Below are 15333 nucleotides of genomic sequence, written 5' to 3'. Positions count from 1 at the left end.
CCGATGACTATTTAATTTTCATCTCACTTTACGTACTCGATTAATCTTTCAGTATCCTTACATACTTTCTCTACCTCTTCATCTTCAGCTTGCGCCCTCGGCATGTAGTACACTTGAACTATCGTTGTCGGTGTTGGTTTGCTCTCGATTCTGATAAGAACAACCTTATCACTGAACTGTTCACATTAACACACTCTCTGCCCTACATTCTAATTCATAACATATCCTACTTCCGTTACACCGTTTTCTGCTGCTGTTGATATTATCTTATACTCACCTGATCAGAAATTTTTGTCTTCTTTCCATTCCGCTTCACCGAACCCTCCTATATTTAGATTCAGTCTTTGCATTTCCATTTTCAGGTTTTCAATCTTCACTACCACGTACAACCTTCTGACATTCCACGCCCAAATTCCTAGAACGTTATCATTTCGCTGAGTATCCTGTATTTTTTTCGTGGTCACCTCCCTCTTGGCAGTCCCTCCCGGAGATACGAATGGGGGACTATTCCGGAATCTTTTGTCAATGGAAAGATCAACAAGACAGTTTTTCAATTTCAGGCCACATGTCCTGTGGATACACGTTATGTTTGTCTAATGCAGTAATTTATATTGCCATTTCCATCCTCATGCCGTTAATCATTGCTGATTCTTCCGCCTTTGACTTTCGTTCAGCATCATGAGTGTTATAATGAAATATTAATGTGTGTTATCCCCTGGAATCATTGAAAGTAGTAATTTGTTATTTTTTGTGATTACGAAGCTCCTTGTTCATTTCATAAGTCCAAGGATATTTCTGAACGTATCATTCCTTAAATGGAGACTTTTGCATCAATATTACGATGCTACGTTAGTTTACAAAATGTTACATACTTGTGTGCAATGACCGTAGAGTCAAAACTCTGCAAGAAAATGTAAACAGAAGGAAAGCTAGATTTAATGGATGCCCTCCTTCTTGTGCAAAATGGACATTTCACGTAGTGATGTGTAGCGTGTGGGAGAGCTTTAGTTCTAAGATTACTGGAGTGTATTTTATTTTTTACTCTCCATCCTGCTTTTTAGGCAGAAAAGTCGACTGTGCTGCCATCAGTTTAGGCTGCCTGGTAATAAATACGAAACACTAACTAATTTCTGGCAACAGAGTGTCACGATCAGTCTACCTGACGGCCAGAAGGTGAGGAACAGGGTGCTGTAGGTGGTCACGATGGAAATGAAAGCAGCGACGAGGCTCAGCCGCACGGTGAGCACGCCCAGTAGGTTGGCCTCAGGACCTCCAGAGAACACCTGCCGCGCCAGCAGCCGCAGCTCCCGGTGGGCGGCGCCGACCACACGCCGCCCTTCCAGCAGCAGCTGCGAGCACAGCCTCTGCGTGTGTCTCGCTTCTGTCTCCACACAGTGAGCGGGCACGACAAGTAGAGTTAACTGAACTTGGCTGAGGAACACACTCAATTTCCCTTGCCAAGTATTCATATGACTCGAATCGAGGGACGAAAATTTCGTAGCCTGGAAGTAAATCTGAAGTGTTGCAAGCAGTGAAATTCCTATGAAGTATAACACTACAAACGCCTCATGAGCAGATGTGACCAACCGCGACAATTCACACAGCTTCGCATTGCATTCGTGTGAGAGATCGCACACTGGCTGACGTTCGCCAAAGCATTCTACGTTGTGATTGTAGACTCCCTCTGTGCAAACAGTGCTTCTCTGCGAGTACCTTGCAATAGCGAATAAAGACATCGTTCCTCAAGTCATGAACACAAACATTTAGAAGTGAAACTCTGTACCTTATTACTAATTGTAAATTCGAAAATCTCAAAAGGGATAGAGAGAGTACAAGGAAGCTGTCCAGACTGAATGGTACACTCAGCGTGTGTTCTCACACCGTACTAATCGTAAAAATCGATGTGTACAATGAAAACACATAACAAAATAGAAAAACCAGTTGTAGGTGTACTATCTTCCCCTCACACGTATTCACAGGACCGATACAGGTCAATAGAATATTGTCACATGAAACTACCAGCTTAAGCATTTTCTCATACTTCTTTGTATTGTAGAACACATCTGATGCTATTGCAACGGAGGCCAAAGCTGTTATACTTGACAGGCTGAAAATTGAGATGATGTTTATTACAGAGGATCTTTGCAACACTTTGTAATATAATGCTGCAGAACTGCTTGCAGAAATAAGATGTGTGATGATGGCAAGGGTCACGATAACGAAATCCGAACTTAGCCTCTTAACTGCTCCAGTTTTTGTATCAATTGTAAATGGCATGCGGCCCACTAACTTGCATATGAAGTGAAACGACTTGATGGCAAAGAAAAGTTTTTTGGTATTTTCTGGTATGAAGGGTGTAGCTTCGTTGGCTGACATCACCTGCAAAACGGAAAACTAGTTTAAACTTTCAATCATGGTTGGTATCAAAGTGCAAGCTGCACACTTCAGCAACTAATTTATAATTCACTATAATTCGGAATGGAACACATGTAGCAAATATCTCGCTAACACTTTTTCATGTTTACTTTCCCCACCATGAGTAAGGATAAATTCATTTTGAGAAGCGGTCTATACTTCACAACATTATTAATTTACCAAAACAACTGCTAATATTTTTTTTACTTTCACCCCAAAGTGTAAAGATAAATTCTTACGCAGGTGTGTATTCATTGTATCAAATCGAATGTGTACCTGGTTTTTACCAAGGCTTTGTATCAAATTGTTGACAAGTGATCCTGAGGCTATCCACATATCAACATCCGTTAGTGTATTTCCTCAAATAGTCAATCAATTGTTCTAGAGTGTATTTAAATTGCGTTAGGACTTCCCACCAACCCCCTCAACCCCCGACTGACGCCGTATAATCCTCTGTGGTGTCTGACACTCATAGAAGAGCAAGCTGAATTGTAAGGGAATTTATAGTAAAAATCAACACACAAGGAAGTGAGACAATGAAATACTGACGAATGATGACGTATGTGTATGATGTTGTTTGAAACTGTAGGTACTGTAATGCTGAATACCATAGTAGGTGATTCATTTAAAGAGTAACTATATATCTTATAGGGATAATTGTATAAAGGGAACAGACAAATAATTGTACATGGCACATGAAAGCGATGAAAAAGTGGGTAAGAGAAGAAATACTATTGTTGATCAACGAAAGGAAATAAAAAAAAAATTATACAGAGACATGAGTAAATCATTGTTACTCTCTAAGATATGTAATCAATAGGCAAAATGAAATGTCGACGAAGCATAATTAAATGTTGTCCAGTCAAAATGAAATATAATCGAAACTGATGAACTCTCATCACAATAGGTTGCTTTTACAACTGAAATTTCAGAATTGAAAACTGAATACCAGGGCATTCCTGATGCAATAAGAGCACTAAGATGCAAACAAACATACATAAAAAACTGTTCACAAGCTAATAACAAAAGTAGATCATTTAATTGCTCAACAATATCTTAAGATAATGGGATCGTTTCACATACAGAAGGAAAATTTCTCACAGGATTTTTCTAAGTGGATATCTCACAAGGACATACAGATTAATTAAATACCAGATTTAGAAGTACCACTTGCAGTTCCAGGTGTTCATACTGTCTTGTTCATAAATTTTTTCAAGGGAGTGTTACCCAGTTCCTCTTCAGATCAACAAAACATAAATTTCACAGCAATTTTAAGGGAAAACTGCCTTTTCGGCAACTGTAACGACTGAAAACTGTCAAACATACGAAAAATTCGAGAAAGAATACTTTAAGAAGTACAGGTCATATTGTATGTGGGAAAGACTCGGCATAGATCTCTTTAACCCAGAGAAACTCCTCAGTAAGCAAGGCAGTCTTCTAAAATATTTCGGAAAGTATTTAAATAGATATTGGGATGAACTTATTTCGCCCAGAGATGTGCTACGATTACTAATAGTGAAGTTGCATCTCGACATAAGAGAAATGTTACTCCATGTTCTGGAGACAAATTTAGAACAGATCATGTTCTTACTAGACACTGTTTATGTAATACATGAAGATTCTAAGGTAAATGATAACAATAATATTAACAGTTGTATGGGTCAGTGCACTCTACTGCACACACACAGTTCTATAACTACAGAACACCAAAAGACCGTTGCATTCACTTTGTGGCACAGCCAGCAGCACCTTCACTGCTTAATGGTCAGCCTATTGACTAGAGTGTTCCGAACTCTAAGAAAAAGACGAAGATCCGATGATAGGTACCATCCTTGATATTTCATTACTGTAGTAGGTCAGTGGCAATGCAACAACAATAATAATCGATGGGATCACTATGTGGGAAACCTCAGCTAGATACATATAAATGTTACTCGCCAGCAAAGTGGTCCAATATAAAACTATGCTGTTCAAGTGAGTTTCTAAGAACAAAACCCAAAAGTAAATATTTTTGAGGTGACAGAATAAACCCACTCAACTACGACCAGTTTACCAAACTAGATGTGTGTGCATTATGCCCTCTATAAATGATCATTGGATGGAATGGGGCAAAGAACATAATTCAGTGAACCTGTTGAGGTCTAACGAAGACAGACGTCAGAGAAGAGTTATGTACTGACTATATACGCCATGACCAATTTAAAGATATAGTTCGAGTTACCATTAATTCTATTGTGGGAAAAGTTCCCACTGCAGTTGTCTATGACACTTGTGCTACATTCAATGTGATGTGTGAGAGATTATTTTAGTAAAATCAGAGATTTTTCGAGGGTACCTACTTAACAACTGTGAAACTAGACGGCTTTTTGTGGTGAATGGTGTAAAGTCGTGTGGTGTGGAAGGGCTGACACAGATTGAGGTGATTTTAGGAAATAGAGCCATATCTGCCCATTTCTATTTGTATATGGATTAATAGTCGAATGCATTTTTAATATAATTTCTGAGGGAGAGACATACAAATATAAACTTCAGCTAAAATAGGTACTATATCAGTGTCAATGGCGAAAATATTAATGTATATTTCAGAAAAACGAAAGCCAAACACGGTAAATACTGGCAAGGCATCAGAGTTAAGCTTATTGAGGCAAAATGTGCACATATCAGTAGCCAGCCTCCTCATTGTAATTTAGTGAAGAATGACAAAACTCTCCAATGAGAAAGTGGTATTATCTTCAACTGTTAACGACCAATAGCAGACCAGACTAGAAGATTTGTTACTGAAACACGTAGAAGTGTTTAATAAGGAGCTTAGTATCAGATTTATCAATACTGCATGGAAGAACTGGCACACAAAGTTTATTGCCATAATTCATACTCTATCCCATGGAGGAAAAGAAGGTCAGCACCAAAGATATACCATAGATGTTAGATTGGAGAATTATAGAACTATCACTGCCACCTTAATGCAGTTCTTTGTTAGCAGTAGATAAAAGCCCAGTGGTAATGTCTGCTTTGTACTAAATGCACAAACTCTTATTCAAATCAATGTTCTGGTTCACACTGTATGAACAACTACAAACATTTTGTGGTGTAAAGTTCGGTACAGGCAGTGGTCTGAGTACTTCATATGGGTAGGTGAGCCACTGAGAAGAATCTACAAAATACTCAGCATTCATGTTTGCAAGAATAAAATATCACTTAAGTGTGTTAACTTTTGGTCTGAATGTAGGTTCAGGTGTCTTTATTACTGCATCAGACACTGTATTAGGTACTGACATACTGGACAAGATAACCTTACATGTAGACAACTTATACATAACTATACCTACCTGGGAAAAGTATATTGATTTGTTAGAAAGGACATAACAAAACTTTTTAAGTGCGGGAGCCACTGCAGATCTACAGAATTCAATGTCTGGGAGAGACTAAATCAAACTTAATGGCCATGTGACTCCTTCTACAGGATCCATATAAGATAAGTGCAATAACAACTTTTCCAAATCCAAGAACTAGGGAACAGCTAAAGACATTGCTAGGATTGTATTCATTTTTAGACATTTTGTGCCTTATCAACTACAAAGCAGTAGAGCATTATTAAGGATATTAAAGAAAAAAATCTATCCTATATTTCGAAAAAAATGAACATTCAGGAGGATTCCAAGACACTCAAAATTGTGCTGGTGAATTTTAAAATTGTACTGCACTGTTATATGGATAAAGATTTCTCTATTGGCGCTAATACCACTTTCTCAGGCTTTGTGGCATATATAATTAAATTTAATTAATAAAATGGTAAATATGATGTTCTTGTAATAGATTTTGCTAAATATACCCATTCAAAATGCCAACATGATTATTCTGTAACAGAACTGGGAGTTCTGTCCACTGTCTGGACCTTTAAAACGTTTAATTACTATATTTTTGGTAAACCTTTTCAAGTTATCTGTGATCAGTCACCTTGGTTTTCTTATGATGTATAAAATGCTTTATGCACACAAGACCATTGGTCATTACTCTTACAGGAATACAGTTTTGAAACAGTACATGCCTGTGGAACTGAGTATGTAGTGGCAGGTCACCAAAGTATTTACTAGAGTTATCTGAACTTGCAGAAAACATCTCAGGTTACAGAGTGTTACTGAAGGAAGACAGCAATAACGGACAGTACTTCTTGGACATGTGTAGGAACATGGAAGATTTACCGGCTGCTGACCAGAAGAATAATATTAAATTCATTACTTCATAGGACGCCCTCTCCTCCTGTACATTTAACCCAACACTATAAAATACATAGTGAAGTAGTTTTCTATAGGCGAAATGTACAGTCTGACACATTTTGTGCTTGTATGTGCATTATTTGTCAGAAGGCTTTGATTTGGTTTGCACATCATGGATGGAGACATTATAGCGTAGAAAAGCGTTTGAGAAATATAAATCTTTACTGTTACTTCCGAAACATGTGGAGGCATGTGGAACACCTTGTAAAACTTGTAGAGTTTGTCAGAAAACAGAACCATCAAACAAATGTTGTCATAGGGAACTGCACCCTGTACTACCGACCAAATAATTGCGAACTATGTCTTCTGATATAGCCAGAGCTCTGTCTTCAGCTAGTGATGGTGTCATGCACCTCATAACATTTTATGACATATTTTTCAAATTATATCACATTATATTCCACAAAAGTCTATCACAGCAAGTCTGTTTATCAAAAGAATTCTATTTGCCTATGTACCAAATATTCGCTAGCCTGTTGACGTACATTCCGATAATGCATCAGATTTCACCAGCAGAAAATGGAGAACATTTTTAAGTTATTCAAAATTAAGTAATTCTTACGTGAGTTTGACAGATACATGTGCACTTAATAATACATGTAACAAACAGGCATGTTGGATAGACTGCTGTGAATTATTCGAGCAAGTATTAAACAGTCTGCCACTCTGTACTAGAAAGTAAGTGCAAGCTAAAGGTTTTAGAAGGTAAAGGAAAGGAGCAAGTGGACAGATTCTCTTCCATGAGTTCCAAGGGAAGAATGCTCTTCGAAAGATAAAATAATACAAGTTTTAGTGATACTTTAAAGAACAAGCACATCTGAGGAAAACTTATGATGCTAAAAGGTTAGTTCATGTACATAAATGTCCGGTAGAAGATTCTATAATTGTGAAAACACATCGAAAATCTAATCTTCTCCACCTTAAGAACCACAAATAGCAATTACTTTACACAGGTCTTAATAAAATAATCGGGATTACTTAGGAATGGAGCAACTTGCTGGTCGATCCTGGAACCAACAAAATAAAGGGTTTCCGTTCCCATTGTGAAATTAAGAACTATCTACACTGATGATTAATCCTGTTTGAATTTTACAGCCGGCCGCAGTGGCCGAGGGGTTTTAGGCGCTACAGTCTGGAACTGCGCGTCCGCTACGGTCGTAGGTTCGAATCCTGCCTCGGGCATGGATGTGTGTGATGTCCTTAGGTTTAGGTAGTTCTAAGTTCTAGCGGACTGATGACCTTAGAAGTTAGGTCCCATAGTGCTCAGAGCCATTTGAACGATTTCTTTTTTTTTGTTGAATTTCACAAATGTTTCTGTTTAGATGAATATTTAGTTGTATGTTAGCAATTAACTTAATTAGTGATTATTGGAGAAAATGTTAGAGCAATGTTTGCACAAGGAATTCATATATGATCGGAGGGGTCCTCGTCGGCCGTGCTGTTTACAGTTGGACACTTACTGCTTATGGATGACTTAGATGGCTAGTGCACAAAACATATTCGCCACGATAGTTGCGCTTATGAGATTGACTGAATACTGGACACTGCTGTGTCTCAAAATGCCTAATTGAAATGTTTGTATGTAAATGTTACCTAGCACAGATGCAAATGAAAGATACGTTGGTGTTGGTGTGTAGCTTGTGTGGACTGTTAACTACGACATAGAGAACTGCCTTCAGTACCATCCCGCAGTGCCTATGTACAGAATCATGATGTGCACAAGGAATTTCAACTATCTTTCCCAGTTTAGTAAAATTACTTTTAGGTTTTCTTTTTTGAAGAACCTGTACTTGCATTCCCAAAAAGGAGAGACATTTGCCTATAAAACTATGTCCTTTACTGTGTAAACAATTTATTCCATCTCTTTTCATACCCTTAAAAATTCAGTTGCGTAAAGTATTTGGTTTATCTGTCTTTCCTTGCGCTTAAAATGAGATCAGAGCTTGGTCTATGAAGGCAATGCTTTACTACTAATCATTTGTATTATATAATATAACTGTTTCCTTGATATTTAGCTGAACTTTTGAATCTGTATTAATGGCACCTAAAGATATGTGAATGATACTGTTACTAGATATACGTCGACTCTGAACATTGATTTACCGCTTTTAAAATTCTAAGTAAATATGTTGGTCTGACTTGAGCTTGTTTGCTGTTCGTGATGTGTTCAGTTATGATTTCACTCTTGGGATTGAGTTTAATGCAAATATGTAATTGGTAATTACATGCTTTAAATAAATAAATTATATTCTCCTGCCTTACCTGAATGGTAAGGTACAAACTGATGTCTACATTTAATATGTCAGCACAGTGAGTGATAACTGATTAATAGTTGTGGTGTCGATGATGATTTAGTAACTAGTGACACAGGGGTTTCTAGGTGGATTGAATATACTTAGAATGTGAATGATTATTAGCCATTGTATCAGAGTATTTATTGGATTACTCTGAAATATGCATTTCCGACGCCAAGAAGAAATATACAGAAATAGCAAACTTCATAATACTTCGCAGTTCCTAAATGTGGATTGAAATCGGGTAAGAAACCTAATCTTCACCCTCCCCCCAACATTGTCCATTACCTCCTCCTCCTCTCTACCTCCATCTCCACCTCTCCACATTTTCTTTACCAACTCCTTACCCCTCTCTCAATCCTACTAGTCCTTCCCCCTCTTCGTGTATATTTCTCTTCACCTCTCTCTGTCCCTCTCTCACTCAACCTGAACCTTGTGAATTGTTACTGGAAAAGAAAATTCGACTGGAAGTTGACGTACTTATAGGGACGGCTAAATCGCTTGGGATCATTGGCGTTCAGAGTACGAGAGAGAACTCTCCAACGGCTGGATATGAGGATTGTAGCTTCAAAGACAGCATTTTGCAGAGTTTTACTGTGGGACCGAGCAGGATTACGAAGTTAGCCATATACACAATCTTCTTGTTTCCTGCTAAGACCGACGAGAATGAAACAAAACAGCACATTGTTACCTATACAATTTTTACGTAAAATTATATAGAAATGGAAAAAAATATACATTGGAGAAGGGATTTGTATAGTGGCTGAAATTTCCATCTCAATATCTATTAAAGTATCATAATTTGTTGTAAATCGGTCAAGAACTTTTGTAGATTTTTGATGACAGCATTTCTCCATAATACAGGGTGTCTCAAAACGAATGACCCGATTTTGTAATAATATTGAGACAAATGTCAGTAGGTAACTGAAAGAGCGCTAGATGTAATCAGCATAGTCTAGATTACAACTGGTACAAGGTCTTCGAAATACTGACAAAGTAAGGCGAGTGGACCTTAGCAATGCTATTCTAGAGGACGTTGATATTCGGCGATGAGACAACTTTCCATGTTAGCGGTAAGGTTCACCGTCATAATGTGTGTATATGAGGGCTTAAAAACCTCATGAAACTATTGAACACGAACGTGATTCAGCAAAATGAGTGTTTTTTGTGCTGTTTCGCAAAGTAAGATTTATGGACCCAACTTTTTTTTTTTTTAGGAAGAAACCGTAACAGGACAACCATATCTTGCTATGCTACGGAACTTGTTATTACCACAACAATCGAACGCCCCCGGTAGCTGAATGATCAGCGTGACGGAATGTCAGTCCTCTGGTCCCGGGTTCGATTCCCGGCTGGGTCGCGGAATTTTCTCCGTCCAGGGACTCGGTCTTGTGCTGTCCTCATCATCATCCTATAATCCTCATCGACTGCAGGTCACAGAAGTGGCGTCGAATTTAAAGACAGGCACCCGGCGAATGGTCTACCCGACAGGGCGGCCCTAGCCATAGGATTAAATAAATAAAACTCTGACAATTTCATCTGTCAGCAAGATGGAGTACCACCGCACTGGCATAACAACGTGCGCAGTTTCCACACTGCCAACGTGCCTCAACGTTGGACAGGACGTACAGGACCGCGAGACCAGGCTTTACACTCTTGGCCTCCTAGGTCCACTGACTTAACACCATGTCATTTCTTCTTGAGGGGATACGTTAAAAAACGTGTTTACGTTCCTCCTTTACCTCGTGACATTGATGAACTAAAAACCAGATATCAGCTGCTGTAACTTCTGTGACAGAAGACAGCTTACGCTCAGTTCGGGATGAATTCGGCTGTCGGTTAGATGTCGTCCGTGCAGCCAATGGGGGACATATTGAACATTTATGATGGATTCTTTTTAACTTGTGCCTTTTCTGCGTAATTTAGTATGCAATTGGTTGGTGTTAAGCACTTCTTCCTAATAAATAATTCTATTTAAAATCAAGTCATTCATTTTGGGACTCCCTGTATATTACATGTATGATATACTAAAATAATGTATTTATTGGAAGAAATGTATAACTTGTGTCCATCTAAATATATATTGGAGCAGTGGGGAAAAAATGATGTAAATCGGTCAAGATCTTTTTGAAACTTTTGCTAACAAAGCTTCCCATTTCCATATTACGTATGTAATGCAACTGATCAGCCAGAACACTATGACCACATACCTAATAGCCAGTATGTTCACTTTTTGTATGGATAACAGTGACGTCGTTTTGTGTCACGAAAGCAATGAAGCGTTGGTAGATCACTAGAGGGAGTTGACACAACATCTGAGCACACAAACCATCTAATTCCCGTAAATTCTGGGGAGGAGGGCGAAGAGCTCTGACGCCACATTCAACCACATCGCAGATGTGTTAAGTCGGGTTCAAGTCTGGAGATATGAGAGCCCAGCACATCAACTGAAACCCACCACTGCGTTCCTCGAACACTCCATCACATTCCTGGCCTTGTGACGTAGCATATATTGAAAATGCCACTGAAGTTGGGAAACATGATCGTCATGAAGAGGTGTATGTAGTCCGCAGTCAGTGTACGATATTCCTTGACGGTGACGGTGCGTTGCACGAGCTCCACTGCACCCACATACATTCACGTGAGTAGTCCCCAACCCGCAATGGATCCGTCGCTAGTGTGTCTCCGAAACGTAGTATTGGTGTTCCCCTGCAAGACGACTGATTCGGCCATCACACCGGCATAGTGAAGAAGGTATTGGGATTCATGAGACCTTGCGACGCACTCGCACTGTGTAAACGTCTACTACCGATGTTCGAGTACCAATTTCTGTCGTAGTTGCCGATGTCGGGTGTTACCATCGTCATATGAACGTGTCGTCGGCTGCGGAAGCCCATCTTTGGGAGTGTTCGGTGAACTGTGCGCTCAGACACACTTGTACTCTGGCCAACAGGGAAGGCTGATGCTAGTTCCGCCACAGTTTGCTGCCTCTTATTTTACCAATCTGCCCCCTCTGCAACATCCGATATCTGTAATGAGGGTAGGCTACCCAACACTACGAACAACATGGTTGTGGGGATGAAGCAGCGATTAGTATGATAAATCAATTATTCAGAAACAGTCTTAATCGCATTTATTATTATTATTATACAGCCAACCGGTTTCAACCCGATGTAAGGGTCATCTTCTGGACGTTTACATCATTGCGCGACTGCTGGTGGCTGCCGTTATGTAGACAGGAATGTCACCACCAGCAGTCGACCAATGGTGTAAACGCATAGAAGATGACCCTACGTCGGGATGAAACCGGTTGGTCGTATAATGCGATTAAGACTGTTTTTGAATAATTGATCAACACCACGAACTCTGAAATTTGTTTCACCTTGGGTTTGCCACGTGTTGAGAGCACTCATAACAGCACACATCGAACACTCGACGAGTCGTGCAGTTTCCAAAGTGCCCGTGCCGAGCCTCTGGGCCGTCACGATCTGCCCTCGGTCGGACTCAGATAGATCGCACCTCTTCCCCATTCTATACGCGGGTAGCAGGCTAATATATACTACATGCACCGTGCGTGTGGTTGACTAACAGTAATTCCTCACAAGGTGACGCTGCTATCGCCTGCACGGGTTATGTCGATAGTAGGACGCTGGTCATTATGTTCTCGCTGATGAGTTTGTGTATTCTTTATATATTAAAAAATATGTCCGAACATTTATTAGAGTACCGTCAAAGTTTGAAGTAAATCGGTCAAGAACTTTTCGAGATTTTTGCTAACAACATTTACCACTATAACGGGTGGTACAGTGATCGTGATGGGGCCAAATATCTCACGAAATAAGCATCAAACGAAAAAACTACAAAGAACTAAACTTGTCAGCTTAAAGGGGGAAACCAGATGGCGCTATTATAGGACCGCTAGATGGCGTTGCCATAGGTCAGACGGATATCAACTGCGTTTTTCTTACATAGGTACCCCCCATTTTCTATTACATATTCGTGTAACACGTAAAGAAATGCGATTGTTTTAGTTGGACCATTTTTTTCACTTTGTGATAGATGGTGCTGTAATAGTCACAAACGTATAAGTACGTGGTATCACGCAACATTCCGCCAGTGCGGACGGTATTTGCTTCGTGATACATTACCCGTATTAAAATGGACCGTTTACCAATTGCGGATAAGGTCGATATCGTGTTGATATATGGCTATTGTGATCAATACGCCCAACGGGCGTGTGCTATGTATGCTGCTCGGTATCCTGGGCGACATCATCCAAGTGTCCGGACCGTTCGCCGGATAGTTACGTTATTTAAGGAAACAGGAAGTGTTCAGCCACATGTGAAACGTCATCCACGACTTGCAACAAGTGATGATGCCCAAGTAGGTGTTTTAGCTGCTGTCGAGGCTAATCCGCAAATCAGTAGCAGACAAATTGCGCGAGACTCGGGAATCTCAAAAACGTCGGTGTTGAGAATCAACATCGATTGCACCCGTACTATATTTCTATGCACCAGGAATTGCACGGTGACTACTTTGAACGTCGTGTACAGTTCTGCCACTGGGCACAAGAGAAATTACGGGACGAAGACAGATTTTTTGCACACGTTCTATTTAGTGACGAAGCGTCATTCACCAACAGCGGTAACGTAAACCTGAATAATATGCACTATTGGGCAACGGAAAATCTACGATGGCTGCGACAAGTGGAACATCAGCAACCTTGGCGGGTTAATGTATGGTACGCCATTATGGGAGGAAGGATAATTGACACCCATTTTATCGATGGCAGTCTAAATGGTACAATGTATGCTGAATTCCTACTTATTGTTCTACCGATGTTACTACAAGATGTCTCACTGCATGACAGAATGGCGATGTACTTCCAACATGATGGATGTCCGGCACATATCTCGCGTGCGCTTGAAGCAGTATTGAATAGCATATTTAATGACAGGTGGATCGATCGTCGAAGCACCATACGATGGCCCGCACGTTCACCGGATATCACCTCCGTGGATTTCTTTCTGTGGGGTAAGTTGAAGGATATTTGCTATCGTGGTCCACCGACAACGCCTGACAACATGCGTCAGCGCATTGTCAATGCATGGGCAAACATTACGGAAGGCAGACTACTCGCTGTTGGGAGGAATGCCGTCACACGTATTGCCAAATGCATTGAGATTGACGGACATAATTTTGAGCATTTACTGCTTTAATGTGGTATTTACAGGTAATCACGCTGTATTAGCATGTGTTCTCAGAAATGATAAGTTCACAAACGTGCGTGTATCACATTGGAACAACAGAAATAAAACGCCTGTGCGGCTGATCCCGGCGGAGGTTCGAGTCTTCTCTCTGGCATGGGTGTGTGTGTTTGTCCTTAGGATAATTAAGGTTAATTAGTGTGTAAGCTTAGGGACTGATGACCTTAGCAGTTAAGTACCATAAGATTTCGCACACATTTGAACAGTTTTTTAAAATAAAACGTTCCAACGTACATACGTTCTGTATTTTAATTTAAAAAACCTACCTGTTACAAACTGTTCGTCTTCAATTGTGAGACACATGTGTCTGATTATTACAGCGCCATCTATCACAAAGCGAAAGAAGTGGTCCAACTAAAACATTCTTATTTCTTTACGTACCACACGAATATATAATAAAAATGGGGGGTTCCAACTAAAAAAAAAACGCAGTTGATATCCGTTTCACCTATGGCAGCGCCATGTGTCGGGCCAACCATAGCGCCATCTGGTTTCCCCCTTCAAGCTATACAAGTCTCGTTCTTTGTAGTTTTTTCGTTTGACGCTTATTTCGTGAGATATTAGGCCCAGTCACGAACAATGGACCACCCTGTGTATTAAAAAAATATCTCCGAACATTTATTAGAGTATCGTGCAAGTTTGAGGTAAATCGGTCAATAACTTTTCGAAATTCTTGCTAACAACATTTCCCCCTATATAAGAACTCTTCGAGGTATTTGGTAAAAACATTAAATGACAACCTCGTACAGTAGTACAGATAAATTACCACAAAAGCCATGATAGCATCAGACAGGATTATTACATCGTAACAGGAGGTCCTCTCTGCTTCCACCTTCAGGCAATGTAAATTTTAGCTTCGCACGTTATAATATAGATCAGTGTTTTTTGAAGTGTCTACATTACAGTGATTTATATGAAGTTGTTGTGTCACGACACTTTATTTAACCTAATCCACTGACCTTCATAGGGTCCAGTTCATTTCCCAAAAGGATTAAGAGTTTTGGACACAAAGTCGGAGTGACATGCTAAATATTTGCAATAACTGAAAAAAGTTTGAATTTTAGTAGAGCAGAAGTTTTA

Source organism: Schistocerca americana, chromosome 4 (assembly GCF_021461395.2).
Source record: "Schistocerca americana isolate TAMUIC-IGC-003095 chromosome 4, iqSchAmer2.1, whole genome shotgun sequence".
NCBI lineage: Eukaryota > Metazoa > Arthropoda > Insecta > Orthoptera > Acrididae > Schistocerca > Schistocerca americana.
The sequence above is the reverse complement of the archived record's forward strand: the minus strand, read 5'-3'. Positions refer to the sequence as shown.